General features: G+C 47.7%; 1 pseudogene across 1 annotated transcript; it reads right to left on the bottom strand.

The window, feature by feature from the left end:
• Positions 1-6,810: 6,810 nt before the first annotated feature.
• Positions 6,811-10,284, bottom strand: LOC146756862 (uncharacterized; annotated as a pseudogene). The gene is made up of 4 exons (XR_014937170.1): positions 10,045-10,284; positions 9,729-9,855; positions 8,899-9,009; positions 6,811-8,793 (listed from the first exon to the last, which is right to left on the bottom strand). The product of XR_014937170.1 is annotated as an uncharacterized LOC146756862 (transcript).
• Positions 10,285-19,209: the final 8,925 nt, after the last annotated feature.

Raw genomic sequence — 19,209 nt, 5'->3', positions numbered from 1 at the left:
AACACCCCTCCAAGTAAAGGCAAACTGTGGCCTACACTCTGTGGCCAAAGGGACAGAGAAGAATGCATTAGCAATATTAATGGTGGCATACCATTTTGCCTCTTTCAATTCCAGTTCATACTGGAGTTCCAACATGTCTGGCACTGCAGCACTCAATGGGGGTGTGACCTCATTAAGGCCACGATAGTCCACTGTCAGCCTCCAATCTCCACTGGCTTTGCGCACTGGCCATATGGGGCTATTGAAAGGTGAATGGATTTTACTAATTACTCCCTGACTTTCTAGTTGTTGAATTAGCTTATGGATGGGGAGCAAGGAATCCCTATTAGTACGGTACTGTCGTCTGTGTACCGTTCTCGTGGCAATTGGTACCCATTGTTCTTCCACCTGTAGTAACCCCACAGCAGACGGGTCCCCTCATAGGCCAGGCAAATCAGACAGCTGCTTTATGTTTTCTGTTTCTATAGCAGCTATTCCAAAAGCCCATCAGTATCCTTTGGGGTCCTTGAAATGTCCCCTTCTTAGGTGATCTATTCCAAGTATGCAAGGAGCCCCCTGGCCAGTCACTATACGATGTTTCTGCCAGTCTCTACCGGTGAGGCTTATCTCGGCCTCCAACACAGATTGTTCCTGCGAACCCCCAGTCACCATGTATATGTATCAGTTCTGTCCCTTTGTAACCTGAGGGTATCAGAGTGTACTGTGCACCAGTATCCACCAGCTCCTTATATTTCTGTGGTTCTGATGTGCCAGGCCACCGAATGCACACAGTCCAATACACTCTATTATCCCTCTAACCCCCTGGCTGAGGGCAGGGCCCCTCTATTGGTTGTCTGCAGCGGTAGAGGCAATCTCAGTAGTGGCTGACCTCTTTTGTAATTCTCTCGCACGTGCTCACAGTGCAAAATTGGGTTCGTCATGCCACTTCCTCATATTCTCTCCATGGTCACGCAGGTAGTTCGACATGGCACCACATGACATAGGCTCACTGCTGTCATTCACTCGGGCAGGCGGGCACTTGCGTCTGATGGCTGAGACTGCCACAGGTTCACTGTGGTTCCTTGCCACGAACCAGTTCTTCAGCACGTTGTCTTGTTTTCTCTCTATTTGGTCCAGTCTCTCCGTTATTAGGCAGATGGCTGCGATGGTGGCACGGTATGGCACTAGTGTGCTTTCGGTATTTTGCAGTGAAAGAATAACCTCAAAAATTGGAGGTCTTCTTTCCAGCTCTTCATACCTGTTAGAGTTCGTTAATAGTATACTGGAATATTTCTCTGGTGCTGACCGTATAAGTTTCTTGCATAGTTCTGGAGTACTGCTCACCTTCTGTGGGTCATGGCCATCCTCTGGGTCCTTAGGGACAAACGTGGGATCGAACAGAATTTCTGCCACAGCCATTTCTCTCAGGTACTGGATACCTTCCTCAGCTGTACTCCATTTTTCCAGTACAGGCTCCAAATCACTTTTTAGAAGACAGGTTGCCTTTACAGCTGATAGCATCCTCTCCCAGAGAGTGGCAACTCCATTGAGACATCTGCTGATCCCTCTATCAATAGATGAGTTTCGAGCAATGTTTCCTAATTGATGAGCCTCATTGCAACTTAGGAACATGCTGGCGGCCCCATTGTCCCAACACCGGAGCAGCCAAGTGACAAGGCGTTCACCTGGGAGTCGGGCAAACTCCTTTCTCGTGCCTTGGATTTCAGTAATTTTCATAGGTTTACGAATAGAGGAAACGGTGACTTCCCCCTCATCATCGCTATCCTCTCCGTGTCTGTTAGTCTTCCTCGGTGGTTTTGGGGAGGGCCTCCTCAACTTCATCCATCCATTCCAGACATGAGGACACACGCTCCCATCTCTGGCCTTCCAATGGGGCAACTGACACTGATGCTGGTGCTTCCTGTGGTTGGCTGGGATTAACTTGAAGCCTTTCCCTTAGGGTTTGGATCTCATTCTTGAGACTCTCTATCTCCTTCATAAGCCGTTCGTTCTGAGATTCCCCTGAGTTACACCATCCCTCACTCAAATGTTCATTTAATTTCCCAAGGTTCCCTCTGGTGTTCAGGGGTGAGATTACCTGAAACCGGGGGTCCTGATGCTCCTTGCCCTTTTCCGAAGTCTCTCACTATTCTTTGCAAGTCTCTCTGGACTTTATAGTAAGCTACTACAATTATTACAATTAGAGAGACTAACAACACAGTATCCAATTTGACACCCCAGTCATACTTAAGGAATTCAGAGCATTCGTGAACCAGTCCGAGCACAGTGTCTGTGTTGTTTGTTAGGCTGGAAGGGAGCCAGGCAGGTATCCCTATCCCTGGCACCTGTTGGCTTAATGCATTTACAACTAACCCCCCCAACACGATGCTCTGAAGCCAGGACCACAGGAACATAAGGACCATCAGTCCTACGTACAGGGCTGCTGAAATAAGCCAATTCATTACTGCCCAAAACATTGCCCAGAGAATTGCCCGCATTCTCCACCAAAAAATGTCACGAACTTCCCGCTAGAGCTCACTCTGGGACAGTGGGAACAAACCCAGGGCAGCAGGAACAAAAGTGCCTCCCTTCTCTAGCAGCACAGTGCAGCACTTCACAGCGCGGCCCGACCACATGTGTTTCAGGAGAGGGGAGGGGAAGGGAGATTGCGATTAAGTCTAAAAAAAAAATGAAGGAGGAAAAAGTGATTTGAGAACAAATGGCAGTTTAATAACCTAATAACGCTAAACAACAACAAGAGAGTTTCAACAAAGAGAATACCAAGTCCCCAATCTCACTGATGAGATATGGAAGGTGGGAAGCTCCGACCGCGCTGTCTCCTCACAGGGAGCCAGGCCAGAAAAACACGTCCCCTTCCTGACCTCCCCTCCGTTGCCGATCCCCACATGCCCATTTAAGGCAGTCCAGAGGAAAAAAAACTTGTCCCCTTAATTCCCATTTATCCGCATGGTTATCTGATGTGGAATACAAACACCAACCAAACTACAAAACCATAACAGATACCATCAGAAAATCCAGTACCTGAGGGAAATGACCATGGTGGAAATGTTGTATAACACTGATCCACAAGACCATGATCCTGAGAGAGTGAGGACCAAGCCTAGCATGTGGCAGAAACTCACAAGTACAGCACCAGAAAGATACGCACAGACACTGGCAACAACATTTAGAAGATCCGAGGAACAAGAGAGAAGACCCCAAGTTTTTGAAATGATTATGACACTTCAAAACTACAAACAGCAGCTCCCCCCCACTACGTGCCGCATATTCTGCCATCTCACGAATAGAAGACCGACTGGATGAAATGCACAAGAAACTGTTTCCATCGACTAATTATGATGGTCGAGTAGCAGTATCAGAAACGAGTGATGAAGGTCAGTCTCCATATGGGTCACCAGGTCTAGAGAAGGACCTGATCAAAATATTCCAATCCTACTCCTCACCTGTATCATCAAAAGTTTCAGCTATTAGACGCGTGTGCTTTCCAGCTCGAGCAAGGAACAACAGTAAGATTGCACAGCGTGTTTCCATGTGGTGATACCTACGGGACCCCGGAGAATATATGAGAAAGTGGCACGACCAGCCTACTCCTGTACTACGAGCACGGGTGAGAGAACTACAAAACAGACCAACCACCAGTACAGTTGCTCCAGTCATCACAGGTAACCAATAGAGGGGCCCTGCCCTCAGTCTTGGTGGGGAGAGGGATAATAAAGTTTATTGGACTCTGTTGATTTGATGGTCTGGCACATCATAACCACAGAAATATAAGGCACTGGTGGATACTGGTGCACAGTGCACTCTAATGCCCTCGAGTCATGAAGAATCAATCCATATTTCTAGAGTGACTGGGGGCTCTCAAGAATTGACTGTGTTGGAGGCCAAAATAAGCCTCACTGGTAAAGACTGGCAAAAACATCCTACTGTGACTGGCCCAGGGGCTCCATGTATACTTGGTATTGATTACATCAGAAGGGGGCATTTCAAGGTTCCGAAGGGGTATTGATGGGCCTTTGGAATAGCTGCTGCAGATATGGACATTAAGCAGCTGTCTGTTTTGCCTGGCCTGTCAGAGGACCCGTCTGTTGTGGGGCTGCTACGACTAAAAGAGCAGCAGGTACTGATTGCTAACAAAGACAGTGCACAGACGGCAGTATCGCACCAATAGGGATTCCTTGATTTGATTATCCATCTGGAGAATCAGGGAGACATCAGCAAAACGCGGCCACCTTTTAACAGCCCCATATGGCCAGTGTGTAAAGCCAGTGGAGAATGAAGGCTGATGGTAGACTACCGTGGCCTGAATGAGGTCACACCCCACTGAGTGCTGCTGTGCCAGACATATTAGAACTCCAGTACGAGCTGGAGTCAAAAGCAGCCAAATGGTATGCCACCACTGGCATTGCTAATGCCGCCTTCTCCATTCTTTGGCTGTATAATGTAGGCCAGTTTGCCTTCACCTGGAGGGGCATTCAGTATACTTGGCACCATTTGCCCCAGGGGTGGAAACACAGCCCAACCATTTGCCATGAGTTGGTCCAATCTGTATTGGAACAGGGTGGTGCTCCTAAACACCTGCAGTACGTTGATGACATTATTGCGAGGGGCGATACAGCAGAGGAAGTTTTCACAACAGGAGAGCAAATAATCCAAACTCTTCTACAAGCTGGCTTTGCTATTAAGCGAAGCAAAGTAAAAGGGCCTGCCCAGGAGATTCAGTTCCTAGGGATAAAGTGGCAGGATGAAAGTTGTCACATCCCAACAGATGTGATCGAAAAAATCACTGCCATTTCTCTGCCAACTAGCAAGAAAGAGACTTAGTCTTTCCTGGGTGTAGTAGGCTTTTGGAGGATGCACGTTCCAAACTACAGCCTCATTGTAAGCCACCTTTATCAGGTGACCTAGAAGAAGAATGATTTTATATGGGGCCCTGAGCAGCAGAAGGTTTTTGAGCAGATAAAACAAGAGATACCACGTGCTGTGGCCCTGGGCCAGTATGGACGGGACAGGATGTAAAGAACATCTTCTACATTGCTGGTGCTGGAGAGAAAGGTCCCACTTGGAGTCTGTGGCAAAGAGCCTCATGAGAGACCTGAGGCTGACCCCTGGGATTTTGGAGTTGAGCGTAAAAGGGGTCTGAAGAGTGCTACACTCCAACTGAGAAGGAGATCTTAGCAGTGTATGAGGGGGTTCGGACTGCTTCTGAAGTAGTTGATACTGAAACGCACCTCCTTCTGGCACCTCAACTGCCAGGGCTGAACTGAATGTTCAAAGGAGAGGTTCCCTCCACCCATCATGCTACCGATGCCACCTGGAATAACTGGATGGTACTGATTACACAAAGAGCGTGGATGGGGAACCTCAGCCATCCAGGGATCCTAGAGGTGATCATGGACTGACCTGAAGGTAAAATGTTAGGAACATCACCTGCAGAAGAGGTATCACATGCTAAAGAGGCCCCACCATACAATGAGCTACTAGAAAATGAAAGGAAATATGCCCTGTTCACTGATGAATCATGTCGTATTGTGTGGTATCATCGCAAACAGAAACCTGCTGTGTGGAGCCCCACACGACAGGTTGCAGAGGCCTGAAGGTAAAGGAGAACAAAGTCAGTTTGGAGAGGTAAAGGCTGTTCAGCTGGCCTTTGATGTTGCTGAATGGGAGAGGTGGGCAATGCTTTATCTTTATACTGACTCATGGATGGTGGCAAATGCCTCATGGGGGTGGTTACAGCAGCGGGAGCAAAATAACTGGCAGCAGAGGGGTAAACCTATTTGGGCTGCTGAACTATGGAAATACATTGCTGCTCAAACAAAAGATATGGTTGTAAAGTTGCATCATGTGGATGCACACATGCCCAAAATTCGGGCTACTGAAGAACAGCAAAACAACCATCAGGTTGATCCATCTGCCAAAATCGAGGTAGCTCAAATAGACTTGGACTGGCAGAACAAGGGTGAATTATTTCTACCTCGATGGGCCCATGAGACCTCGGGCCATCAGGGAAGAGATGTGACACATCAGTGTGCTGCAGACCAAGGGGTGGACTTAACTATGGATGCTATTGTGCAAGTTATTCACGTCTGTGAAACATGTGCCATAATTAAACAAGACAAAAGGCTTAAACCTCTCTGAGAGGAAGGACGATGGCAAGTTAAATACAGGGAGGAGTGGCAGCTTAATTATATCACCTTGCCACACTCTCACAATGGTAAGTGTTATGTGCTTACCATGGTGAAGGCTTGACACATACACAGTACCCATACTACCACCTGAAACACCATACTGAGTCTAGAGAAGCAAGTCCTGTGGCAACCTGGCACCCCAAGAGGAATTGAGTCTGATAATGGGACACATTTCAAACATTTCCTTATAGATACAGTGGGTTTACCATATCCTATGCCATAACCAGCTTCTGGTAAATTTATTGATACAATGGGTTGTTGAAAGCTATGTTGAAAACAATGGACGGTGGAACACTGAAGCACTGGGAAAAACATTGGGCAGAAGCCACTTGGTTGGTCAATACTACATATATGTATACATAGTATGGGATGTTCAATGTGTACCACAAGGGAATCTGATGCTGGGGGAGTGCAGTCAGTAATTCTTTGTATATATTTGTATGTAGACCTGTGTGTGTAATGCATTTTAATTTTTATTTGTATATATGTATGTACTTTAAGCATGATGTAATGATGTAGATTAAGGGGTGGAATGTCATGGTTTGGTAATTTTTTTGCTATTGCTATTCCACATCAGAACATCATGTGGAGCAGAGAGAAGAACTACACATCCCAGAGGACCTCAGTTTCAATAAGACTGTATTATATTGTGTAATCTTACATCCCAACATCATAGTTAGTAAGGTAAGTCTCCACCTTAGATTGTTGCTGCTGCTCTGTTTGTTTCCCTGAGCCCAGCTCCCGTCTCCCTACCCCTTTTTCCTTCCCATTAATGGGGGGCGGGGAGCCCATAGGCCTGCTAACCCCAGTCACGGACATAGATTGATCTAGATAACATAATGACACACTCCTGTGTGGATGCTCTGATGCAGCATCAGTTCAGAACTCCCTTTGAAGCTCTTACCACACTCAGGACACTTTCAGGGTATTTCTTTTGTGTGGATGTGCTGGTGGCGCTTCAAATCAGAACTCCTTTTGAAGCTATTCCCACACTCAGTACATTTAAATGGTCTCTCTCCCATGTGGATAAACTGATGGGAAGAGAAGCTGGAACTCCATTTGAAGCTTTTCCCACACTCAATACATTTAAAGGGTTTGTCTCCCGAGTGGACATTCTGGTGCAGTTTCAATTTAGAACTGCTTATGAAGGCCTTCCCACACTCAGTGCACTGAAAGGGTTTTACTCCTGTATGGATGCGCTGGTGGCACTTCAGTTCAGAATTGCTTTTGAAGCTCTTCCCACACTCAGGGCACGTATAGGGTTTCTCTCCCGTATGGATGCGCTGGTGGCACTTCAAAAAAGAACTGCTGGCGAAGCTCTTCCCACACTCAGTGCACTTAGACAGTTTCACTCCTGTGTGGATGCGCTGGTGGCGCTACAAATCAAAACTCCCTTTGAAACTCTTCCCACACTTAGGACATATAAAGGGTCTCTCTCCCATGTGGACGCGCTGATGGGAAGAGAAGCTGGAACTCCATTTGAAGCCTTTCCCACACTCAGGGCATTTAAATGGTTTGTCTCCTGAGTGGACATTCTGGTGCAATTTCAATACAGAACTGCTTTTGAAGCTTTTCCTGCACTCAGGACACTGAAAGGGTTTCAGTCCTGTGTGGATGCGTTGATGGCACTTCAAAACAGAACTGATTTTGAAGCTCTTCCCACACTCAAAGCACTTATATAGTCTCACTCCTGTGTGGGTGCGCAGGTGGAGCTTCAATTCAGAGCTGCTCCTGAAGCTCTTACCACACTCAGTGCACTTAAATGGTCTCTCTCCTGTGTGGATGCGATGGTGTTGGGAGAACTTGGAACTGCTTTTGAAGCTCTTCCCGCACATAGAACACTTATATGGTTTCTCTCCTGTGTGGATGCGCAGGTGCATCTTCAATTCATAGCTGCTTCTAAAGCTCTTCCCACACTCAGTACACTTAAATGGTCTCTCTCCTGTGTGGACGCGATAGTGGTAGATGAGGCTGGAACTGTTTTTGAAGCTCTTCCCACACACAAGGCATATATATGGTCGCTCTCCTGTGTGGACACGTTGGTGTCTTTTGAGTTTAGAACTACATTTAAAGCTCTTCCCACACTCAGGGCACTTGTACATTCTCTCTCTTCTGTGGATACACTGGTGGGAAGTGAGGCTCCCAGTGTCCGTGAAATTCTTTCCACAATCAGAGCACTCGGAGGCTCTCTCACCTGTGTACATGCACTGATGGCCAGTGGGGTGGACTCTCCTTTTCATGCTCTCTGCAGAATCACAGAACTCGTAATGCCTCTTTGCTGAGTGCATGCACTGGCGGTTAGTGATGCTGGAATCTGTTTTAAAGCTTTTCTCACACTCAGTGCACGGATTCTGCTTTTTCATCTGGCACGCATCCTTGCTCCTGGTTTCCTCAGGCTGCTTTGGACCTATGGTGAAGTCCACTGGCTTCCTCAATGTCATTCCCAGATGCGTTCCCAGGGGCTTCTTGATGTGCTCACCTGGACCTTGCTGCAGGCCTTCATGGGCATCCCTTCTGATTTCTTCCGCAGAGATGTGACCCCACTGTCTATCTGCTACACAACTTCTCTGCAGAACCTCCTTTGCATTTTTGATCCCATCAGCTGCTGGATGACAGAGAAAATGCAGCAATAGCACACGGTGCCCAAAATAAAACAAAGGCAGAGAAGGCTCTTACAGCCCCAACATTCCCCTTCCCTCCACCATCTCACCTGGGATGAGGTCTCCTGGCATGGCCTCAGGGCTACGCACATCTGGGATCCAGGGGTCTTCCCCACTTTCAAGCAGGGAGATCACCACGGGCTTGGGGGCTGGAAATGGAGCTTCAGGGAGAGAAACAGGGAACAAGAGAGCATTTCCCTCATTCTGGCACAGTGCCTGTTCAACAGATCCACTCTGTCTCCCTCCCCATGGACAAACCACCCCTTGGGCCTGAATGTTGGAGCAAAGAATGATTTGACATCTGAACATTATGAAGGGATATTTTTTTTATATGTTCAACAGGTCATCAGCACCACTGTGTCCCTCCCCATGGAGAAAACAACATTTGGGTCTGAATGACACCACGCCTACAGCTTCCCTTGGAGCAAAGAATGCTTTGACATCTCTGAACATTGTGAAGGGATATTTTTTCTTTCAAATTAACTTTAAAACAGATTACTTATTTTCTTACAATCTACCAGTGGTCAAGGCATCAAAATGTTGACGGCAATTGCATGGAAAATCCTCAATTTCATAGCAGTATTCAGGGAGTCATCTGTGAGCTGGAGCTGGTGGCACCATGCAACACACAACACAAGGGCTGGTTTTCTCCCTCCTGGCTGATGCCTGCTTGCCAGCAATGTCTCTGCAGCTTTGATCAGAGTGCCGTGCATACTAATCCCTTCTGAAACTCATGCTTCTCAGTATCTCCTTTCTTGCTGGCACTGCTGTGTTAGTCAATATGTAGCTGCATGACAATTATTCAAGGCCCAGCTTGCAGAGGCTCATTCTGCACAGCCAAAGGTGCCCTAACAAGGAGGAAAGGCAGACAAGCTCTCACCCAGTGAGGCCACGCACTGGTACGTCTCCAGCATCACGTCCCGGTAGAGCGCTCGCTGCGCAGGGTCCAGCAGCGCCCACTCCTCCCTGCTGAAATACACGGCCACCTCCTCAAAGCTCACGGGCTCCTGCAAGCAAACAGGATCCTTGCTGGGAACAGCCAAGGCCCAGGCAAACAGCTCACACAGGACAGAACCTCCCATCCCAGCCGCTTCTCTGTCCCCAGCACACACATGCTGCATGAGGGCATCTCCCTCTTCCCCTGCATTCACATCCCTGGCCATTTGGCCTCTCCTGCCTGCTTCCCCAACCCCTACCTCAGCTGGATGTGCTGCGGCCATTTCCTGCTCTCCTGCAGGCTGGGATGATCACGGCTGGAAGGCAGAAGTTGAACTGGAGCCTGCAGGGAGAAGAGAAATGGCAGGGGAGCTGTGAGAGAATGCAGCAGTCCCAGTCCCAGCTCAGCCCTTCTGCAGGGCACAGCCTCGGCTTACAGAGGAAGACAATGTGCTGCAGCACAGGAAACAGCCTAGCTCAAAGAGATAAACTGCCACAAAGCTGTTTCATACTGGGAGGCTGATGCAACTGTTAGCAGACACTTAGTTCAACAGCTGAGACTGAGCTGGGGACTTAAGACAAAGCAAGGCATGGAGGCAGCCATCTTACCCCAAAACAGGGAGCAGCACAAGTGCCCCTCCAGCTCTGCTGCACAGCAGCAGGCTGCACTACAGGACCTGCCCTCAAGCAGGGCTCTCTGCAGCTCACACCTGCACAGAGATCCCTTGCAGCTTGACATCAAGACTCCTCCTCAGTACAGATCTTCTCTAAGACAGCCGTGGTCACTTTGGAGCTTTCATGTGCTCTATAAGGCTCTGCCTTAGAGGGACCATTTGATTCCTTCCACACAAAGCCTTGAGCAAGTTTGGGACTTGGAGAGGATCCAGCCACATCCTAGCTCCTTACCTCTGTGGTCTGAAGACATGAGAAAGAAAGGGGAAGTACTCTGAGCCTCGTGACTCAATGGGATGGCCTCCTGTAGCTGTGCGTGTAACCCTACCCTCTATGCAGTAAATAACCAAGTGTATCCAGTCACCTCAGAAGGGGAGTTTTATTGGAGGTCTGAGTGGAGAAGAAAGTTGAGGACATACAACAAGGACAGTCTGTGCCAACTGGGGATCTTTTGACTGACTGCAAGCACGTCTAAATGGGATGGCTACCCAGGAAAGTGCTGTAAAAATACTGTTAGAAAATGGTATGGCCATCCAACCATCCAGCAGGAGGTGCAGAAAAGCACCTGGTTCATGGAAGAACACTGTGAATGCAGTCCCCAACACACAAACACAGCGAGCCTCAGCACAGATGGCAGCTGCCAGCAGAGCAGCCTGCTAGAGCACTGCCTCTACAGATCCGTGAGGGGAACACCTGGTGGCAAACAGATTAAATCCTCTGGCAGATGTCTGTACATCCTCTCAGGAGTGGAAGTAGCCTTGGGCTTGCTGAAATCAACCAAGCCCTCATAAAAGGGTTTGGAAAAGTACTTTGTGAAGGAAAATGATGTAGTTCTCAAAACCACCTGCTGCTGATGTTACCTAAAAGTGATGAGGGCTCACATTCCTTGTGTAAGGAAGTGCAAAATGGCGAGGAGTCAACTGGATTTTACACACTTCTCAAATAAACAGGATGGCTTACTTAAACACAGAAACAAATCAACAAAACATGTAAAAAACTCCTGAAAAGAGAGAGTATCTGACAGCACTGCAGTCAAACCAGCCTGTGACGGTCACAACCACCACCAGACAATGCTGTGCTGGGAATTTTAACTCAACCAGGAAGGCAACTTATCAAATAGTAGCAGCTCAAAACAGAACAATTAAGGCAATAAACAACCACGTGGTTACAACAGCCTTGTTGAGCCCTTGTTAGAGCACTCCATGATACCTGCATTACATCAATGAATACATTCCTCCCTCTCTCTTCAGCTCAGCACGCAGACTGTGCTCACTGCCAGGGGACGCTCTCAGCAGCGCGTGCCCTTTGCAGAAGGCACCTGGGCTGTGCTTTACTGACCTGCTGCTGCTCGGCCGTGTTCTCAACGCGTGCTCCAGTCAGCCCACAGGCTGCCAGCTTCTCATCGTCTGTTCCAGAGCCCAGTGCCGGAGCTGCTGCAGATGCTGAACGTGCTCAGGGCCCGCAGCTGTGCGCTCAAGGCATCTGCAGCTGCCGGGACAGACTCAACAAAAGCCTTGCCAGGGCTTTGCACAACCCCAGCTGAGCCATCAGGCAAGCGCTCAGCAAACAAATGGTAACGCCATTTCAAGGGTCACCAGAGGCACGTGTTGCCCGCAGGGTCCCCGAAGGGAAGCTGGGAACTGCCGGGGAGGAGAAGCAGGGGGAGTGGAAATTTCCTCTTGGAGGCTTCACATTAAGACACTCCAAAGGAGGCATCGGGGGGTTTAAAGCTTCCGTCAATCCACGCGTGCACAGCTGCAGAGCGAGGCCGTCTCGTGTCTCCTGTAGCCCAGAGGAAGAACTGCAGTCCCAGTTGCTCTGTGTTACAGAGATCCAACCGGGCAGCAGAGCACGCTGACCTCCTCTGCTCCCTTCCTCACTGTCCCAGCTCCCAGCCCGTTCCCGTGCCCCTCGGAGCCCAGCCCGGGCTGCATAAACTGCTGCCCTGGTTGCAGCCCGTCTGGGCCAGCAAACCTGCTGCGCTGAGTGGGAGCTGGAGCCGGGACCAGGGTCCCGCCTGGGGTACGGCAGTGCGGGTTCCGCCCCGTCCGGGGCCGCTCCCCGCTCCTCTCCCGGTGCTGCTGGCAGGGGGCAGGAAGCGTGCGCTCCTCTGCACGAGCCACGAAGGGCACCTACCTTGGGTGCGGAGCAGGCTGCTCCCAGCTCTGGTGCAGGTAGCCGGGCTCCTCGGAGTCGCGTAGAGCAGAGGACGCCGAGTGCCCTCAGCCCGGAGCTGGCCGCAGGACGGCCTTGGTGCACCTCCTGCCACCGCGGTGCTGCCCGGATGGCTTCCAGCCAGGCTCTCGCCTCTTCCGCACAGGCTCAGGAAGGCAGGAATTCCCACAGCGAGCACGCCCGGAGCTCGTTCTCATGGCACATCTGCCCTCGGGGGAGGGCGATGGGAGGGGTGTAGGGGAGGACGGTTTGAGGGAGGGAGGAATGGGGGCTGTGTTTAGTTACGCTAATGAAGCATCGCTTTCTGCCGGCTCTCTTTGCTTCCTTCGGTGGGGACATTCGCACACCCTTGTGGTCAGACATCCCTCCCTTGCTGTCCTGGCATTCCTTTCACTCCTCTCCCCAACGAGTATGTCCCAGCAAGAGGCAATCTCCGGTACAGCACCAGAGGACATTGTATGTTGAACAGAACTCTTGCAATGGAACCGAGCTGTGGGTAGCAGCTTTACCCAAAAGCTGCGATAAGAATACGACTATCCCCAGATCCTTGTCTAAGGGTCCTAATAAGTCTTCTGTGAAGCAATACTATGGAGTTCTGTGTGGGTTTTTGGTCCGTATGGTTGTCTGCTATAGATTCCCGTGTCAAAACCAGGCAAAGTCTTGTGATTTAAATAAAGGGATAGCTTTATTCAATTAAGGAAGGTGGTAAAGTGAGCAAAACAGAGCTGGGTGCTGAGGGGAGTCTGTACTCCGCCAGGGTGGCAATTTGAACAAAGGTTCTGCATTTGTACAGTTGTTATCTCTTTTATATATTCCAGTCATTCTTGTGGCTGTGCAGATTATTGCTGCGGTCGTAGAGTGTTGTGGGGGTGAAAGTCAGCAGTCTTTTCCTATATCTTTGGTTATTTTCTAGCAGCTTATGTGCCCTGGCAATGTGTAGTTTGCAGTGCTTGCTGCTTCTTAGTTTCCCTGCTTTACAACACGATCTACATTTTACAACACTGTTTACATTCCAGGACTCCTGAGAAAGCACCACTGAGTTTCATTTGACTAACAAACTTACCCTTACCTATCACAATCTCCCTTTTTCTATTTAATCCTGATTTTGTTCATTAAATCGTTTTACTGCTTCTTTAGCCCTTTGGAGGGTAGATTCATCATCTTCCTTGCTACTGATACGTTCATATTCTTTTCTTACTAACATTAAATAGGCTGTTTCTAACCGACCCTTAACAATACCAATAAGTGTATTGAACAGAAATGGTCCAAGAGTTAGTCTCAGGATTAATAAAATAAGAGGTCCCGCTAAAGTGGACAGCAAGGTAGTCAGCGAGGGAGAACAGTTAAACATTGATTCATACCAGCTTTGTTGCATCTCTCTCCTTTCTCCCTTTTTCTAGTCCCTCTCGTATTTTGATGACTATTTCTCTTACAACCCCAGTATGGTCAGCTTATACCCAGCACTCCTCTCAAAGTGCGGCACACAGCCCCCTCCCGCTGTAAAAAGATAAGGTCTAATGTATTGGGGGTGACCCTACGTACCCAGTGCAATACATTCCAAATTGCCACAGACACCAACTGACTGCCATACATTTTGTGGGAATCAGTTGTTGTTTCTGCATTTAGAACAAGATACGAGTATTTCGTTTCAAGCTCTCAGCATCTAAGTGAAGCAATTTGTAGTTATTAAAAATTAGGTAAAATCCATAAGTACAAAGACTGCAGCTCATTTCTGTCCAGCCATCTGAAATAGAACTACTGATTTTCGGTGCTGGACAAACAAGACCTGAGTAATAAACGATCCAAAGAGGAGAAGTTAAAATAATTAACCGAATAATTGTATAAACTAACACAATGTATATATATATATATATAAGTCGTGATATACCTATACAAAAGTATAATTGAGGGTATGTGGAACTGTAACTGAGGGTACAAATAGTGGAATAGTGTTCAAAGGAAAATGGGTTAAGGAGAAAGTGAGTTTATCTGTGCTGGTATGAGAGATTCTGTAGATATTCAAGACCCAACTGGGCGCCTACCTGTGCAACATGGTGTAGGGAACTTGCTTTGACAGGGGGCTTGGACTCGATGATCTCTAGAGGTCCCTTCCAACCCCTACAATTCTGTGATTCTGTGAGAGTAATCCCCCTTCATTGTTCCCTCCCCCAGCAGGAACTTTTAGAGTGAGAGAGAGCCAGGGAAAGAGACTGCTGCTGTAAACAGGGAAGGGGGAGGTGGAGAGGATGGGGCAATGGAAGTGAGAATAGCCATCATGTGCAGAGATCTAGGAAACCTGAAATCCCAGTGTTAGCACTGGACACCTCTGGAGAGAAGGAGGCGAAAGTGAAATAGGATGTTAGTAGCTTATGTAATGATGAGAGTTTGGAAAATAAGAAAGTTTGGGACAGACACAGGCAGAAGAAAGAAGGACTGGCAAGGTATAAAAGGAATGTCAGGACGGAAGAGTGGTGAATGATATGAAAACTAACCAAAACAAAACTGATTGACGTACATATAGAAAAGGAACTGGGAATAAGAACAGCTCTTACTGTTGTGGTGTTAGAATAAGGCAGTAGGACCCAGACATCCCCTCATGGAGAGGCGAGGGGGGATGGGGTCTTGAACAGCCCAGGGTGGGCTCCTCCCCACTGGAAGGAAAGCAGTGTGCAAACTGCAATGGGAAATTGCATCGAGGAAAGCAGGATAAAGAGGTTCATTTTCTGGTGGATATTGATGCTTCTCAGAAGCTATTGCCCAACAGGAAAGGTTTCCTTTTTTGGATTAATTAAATATAAGCTAAGAAAACAAGTAGGAATACAGAAATTCTTGTATCTGCCAGGTTACTCTGGCAAGAAATTGAATAAAACTGGAGCTAAGAGTGCGATTATATTGACTGATTAAAAACTGTTACTCTGGCTTTAACACAAAGTGGCCAAAATATTGTGTCATGGTTTTGTAATGTTGCTGTCAATATTCCACATCATAACATTACGTGCAGTTTGGATCATTAGAAGCTTCATACTCCAGTTCCATGGAATAACAACATTCCGAATACTCATCTCTCAGAAGAAAACTACATATCCCAGAGGACTTCATGGCCAGAGATAAGTCACACGCAGAGGACATATTTATAATCTTGCTCGCAGGCTGGAGCTCTCTTTTTTGGGCTGGGGGCCCTACGGGGCAGCTGCACCCTGTCATTACCAAACATAAATCTAGGTAACCTGTGACAGATTTTGGTGGAGATGGCGGGCATAAGCTGCTGCTTTTTAGCTTTTGGAACAAATCTCTCTTTGCTCTCAGAGAGCTTTGTTAGGGGAGTGATATCTTTTCATAGCTGCTCACTGAGAGTGTGACCTTGAAAGTCCAGGCAAACTGTCAACATTCAGGAGTAGCTGTAAACTCTGAGCATTGCTGTCTTGCTTTTGTAAAGAAAACAATGGGATTTCTTTCTCTCCCAGAGCACAGCTAGCTAGCTTTGACTTTTACAGTGCCTGCCAGCTACTGCCAGCTATGAGTCTGCTCTTTATTTTAGGAGCACTGCATAGGGGATTCAAAGCCATCATGTTCTTTGAAACTTACTGGCCCTTCTTAATTTATTGATTTCTTGTTATAGAATATATGCATTATACAACCAAGTAAGGGCATTGATGGAGACACCTCCCTTGTACTTCTATGCAATGTGGTATGATGTGAATTTTGACACTTGCATCCCAGATGAAATAGTTAATTTTACAATGACTAATTTCACAATTGCTAATTTCACAGCAGCTAATTTTACAAACACCACGATGTTCAATCTGGTTTCCAGGCTGCCTTATCAGTTTGCCACACAGTTTTTGAAAACCGAGTTAGTGTTCATCCTTGTGTTCATACTCATGTTCATGTTATCATTATCAATATATATGAATGTACTTCTCTCCATTCGTTCTATGCGGAAGTCCCCTCCAAAACAAAAAATGCTGACTGGCAGGGAATATGGAAAGGTTTAGGAAAAATCTTAGAAGCGTGGGGACCCGCAGTGTCATGGGATTTCACTCTTGAACACCTGAGGGACCCTGAGAAATTGAGTATTTGAGTCAGAGATCTAAGGAGGTAAACCATACTTGGGGTTTGGTTTATGCTTACCGTGCTCTGTATAATACTACCCAAGAGAGAGAGTGTTTCCTATCTGAGGTTCAAGCCTCAAAAAAAAAATAAATCCCCAAGTCAACTCTGATCAGTCACAGAAGGCACCAGTAACAATATCAGTTGCCCCTGTGGAAGGAAGAAATGGAAACAGGTGTCCTTGTGTCTAGGATGAGAAGAAGGAGAAGCAGAGGAGGAGGCAGCAGAAGATCCAGGTAGGGGGTCTGGATTGGCACTGAGAAATGCAAAAAAAACTAAAAAACAAAAAAACTAAGAGGCATGAAGAAGAGAGTGATGAGGAGGAAATCTCTATTACCATTCATCAACCTCTGAAGATGGATGAATTCCAAGGCTCAAGAAAGGAGTTTACATGGCATCAAAATGAAGGTCTCTTGCCTTATTGATTCGCTGCTGGGACAACGGGGCCAATAGCCTGTCTCTAGCTGGTAATGAATCTCACCAACTAGGAAGCATTGCCAGAGACCCAGCTATCGACAGAGAGATTAGCAGATGTTTGGATGGAGCTGGCACCCTCTGGACTGTTAACAGCCGTGAGGGAAATGTAACCCTTCAAGAATGCTTTGAAGCCTCAGACTATTAAGTGGGATACCATTGAAAAAGGTATCCAGTACCTGAGGGAAATGACCGTGGTGGAAATGTTTCATAGTTTCGTGCGGGTTGGAAGGGACCTTAGAGATCATCGAATCCAGCCCCCGGGATTCGAGCCTCTGTGTAGCAGAGCGGCACTACTACCACTTGTTGGGCCACAGGGGGGATTCGAACTCCGGGCCCCAGTGTTGCAAGGCGGTGTCCTTAACCACTGCGCCACCAGGGCACACATGTTGTATGACCCTGATCCACAAGACCATGATCCTGAGAGAGTGAGGACCAAGCCTAGCATGTGGCAGAAACTCACAAGTACAGCACCAGAAAGATATGCACAGACACTGGCAACAACATTTGGAAGATCTGAGGAACAAGAGAGAAGACCCCGAGTTTTTGAACTGATTATGACACTTCAAAACTATGAAGAGCAGCTCCCCCCAGTACGCACCACAGTTTCTGCCATCTCACGAGTAGAAGACTGATAGATGAAATGCACAAGAAACTATTTACATCGACTAATTGTGTTGGTCGAGTAGTAGTATCAGAAACGACTGATGAAGGTCAGTCTCCATACGAGTCACCAGGTCTAGTGAAGGACCTGATCAAAATATTCCAATCCTACTCCTCACCTGTATCATCAAAAGTTTCAGCTATTAGACGCGTGTGCTTTCCAGCTCGAGCAAGGAACAACAGTAAGATTGCACCGCGTGTTTCCATGTGGTGCTACCTACGGGACCACAGAGAAGACATGAGGAAGTGGCACAACCAGCCTACTCCTGTACTACGAGCACGGGTGAGAGAACTACTAAACAGACCAACCACCAGTGGAGTTGCTCCATTCATCACAGGTAACCAATAGAAGAGCCCTGCCCTCAGTCTTGGCGGGGAGAGGGATAATAAGAGTTTATTGGACTGTGTGGATTAAATGGTCTGGCACATCAGAACCACAGAAATATAAGGCACTGGTGGATACTGGTGCACAGTGCACTCCAATGCCCTCGAGTCATGAAGGGACAGAATCAATCCATATTTCTGGAGTGATTGGGGGCTCTCAAGAACTGACTGTGTTGGAGGCCGAAATAAGCCTCACTGGTAAAAACTGGCAAAAGCATCCTATTGTGACTGGCCCGGGGACTCCATGTATACTTGGTATTGATTACCTCAGAAGGGGGCATATAAGGTTCCGAAGGGGTATTGATGGGCCTTTGGAATAGCTGCTGTAGATATGGACATTAAGAAGCTGTCTGTTTTGCCTGACCTGTCAGAGGACCCGTCTGTTGTGGGGCTGCTACAAGTAAAAGAGCAGCAGGTACCAATTGCTACAAAGACAGTGCACAGATGGCAGTACCACACTAACAGGGATTCCTTGCTCCCCATTCATGATTTGACTCGCCAGCTGGAGAATCAGGGAGTGATCAGCAAAACTCACTCACCATTGCCACCATTGACATTGCTAATGCCTTCTTCTCCATTCCTTTGGCTGCAGAATGTCGTCTGTTGGGGAACTAAGCTGTCTTTGCAAGGATTTATGAGTGCATACAATAGTTCTGAGTAGATGGAGTGTTCTAGAAGAGCTGAGTAAGGCCTGCAGATTAAGAGTTAGTGGGTGGGGGGTTTAGTTAGGTGTGTGTAGAGGCTCTCTCGCGTGCATCGGGCTTTGTGTAGAGGGTGTACGTGTCTGCACAGGATTTAGGATGGTATATAAGGAGTGTGACGCAGCAAAAAAATGAGAGAAGACATCATGGCATCCATGTTTGTGTCTCTCCCCCGGAAAGTCAAGGTCCTGGGATAAGTCAGGTTAATTTGCAGATACGTCAGTAGGCCACAGTTTGCCTTCACCT

Source organism: Coturnix japonica, chromosome 25 (assembly GCF_054131305.1).
Source record: "Coturnix japonica strain WE chromosome 25, WE-NBRP24, whole genome shotgun sequence".
NCBI lineage: Eukaryota > Metazoa > Chordata > Aves > Galliformes > Phasianidae > Coturnix > Coturnix japonica.
Note: the sequence above shows the minus strand (reverse complement) of the source record. Positions and strands in the feature narration are given on the sequence as shown.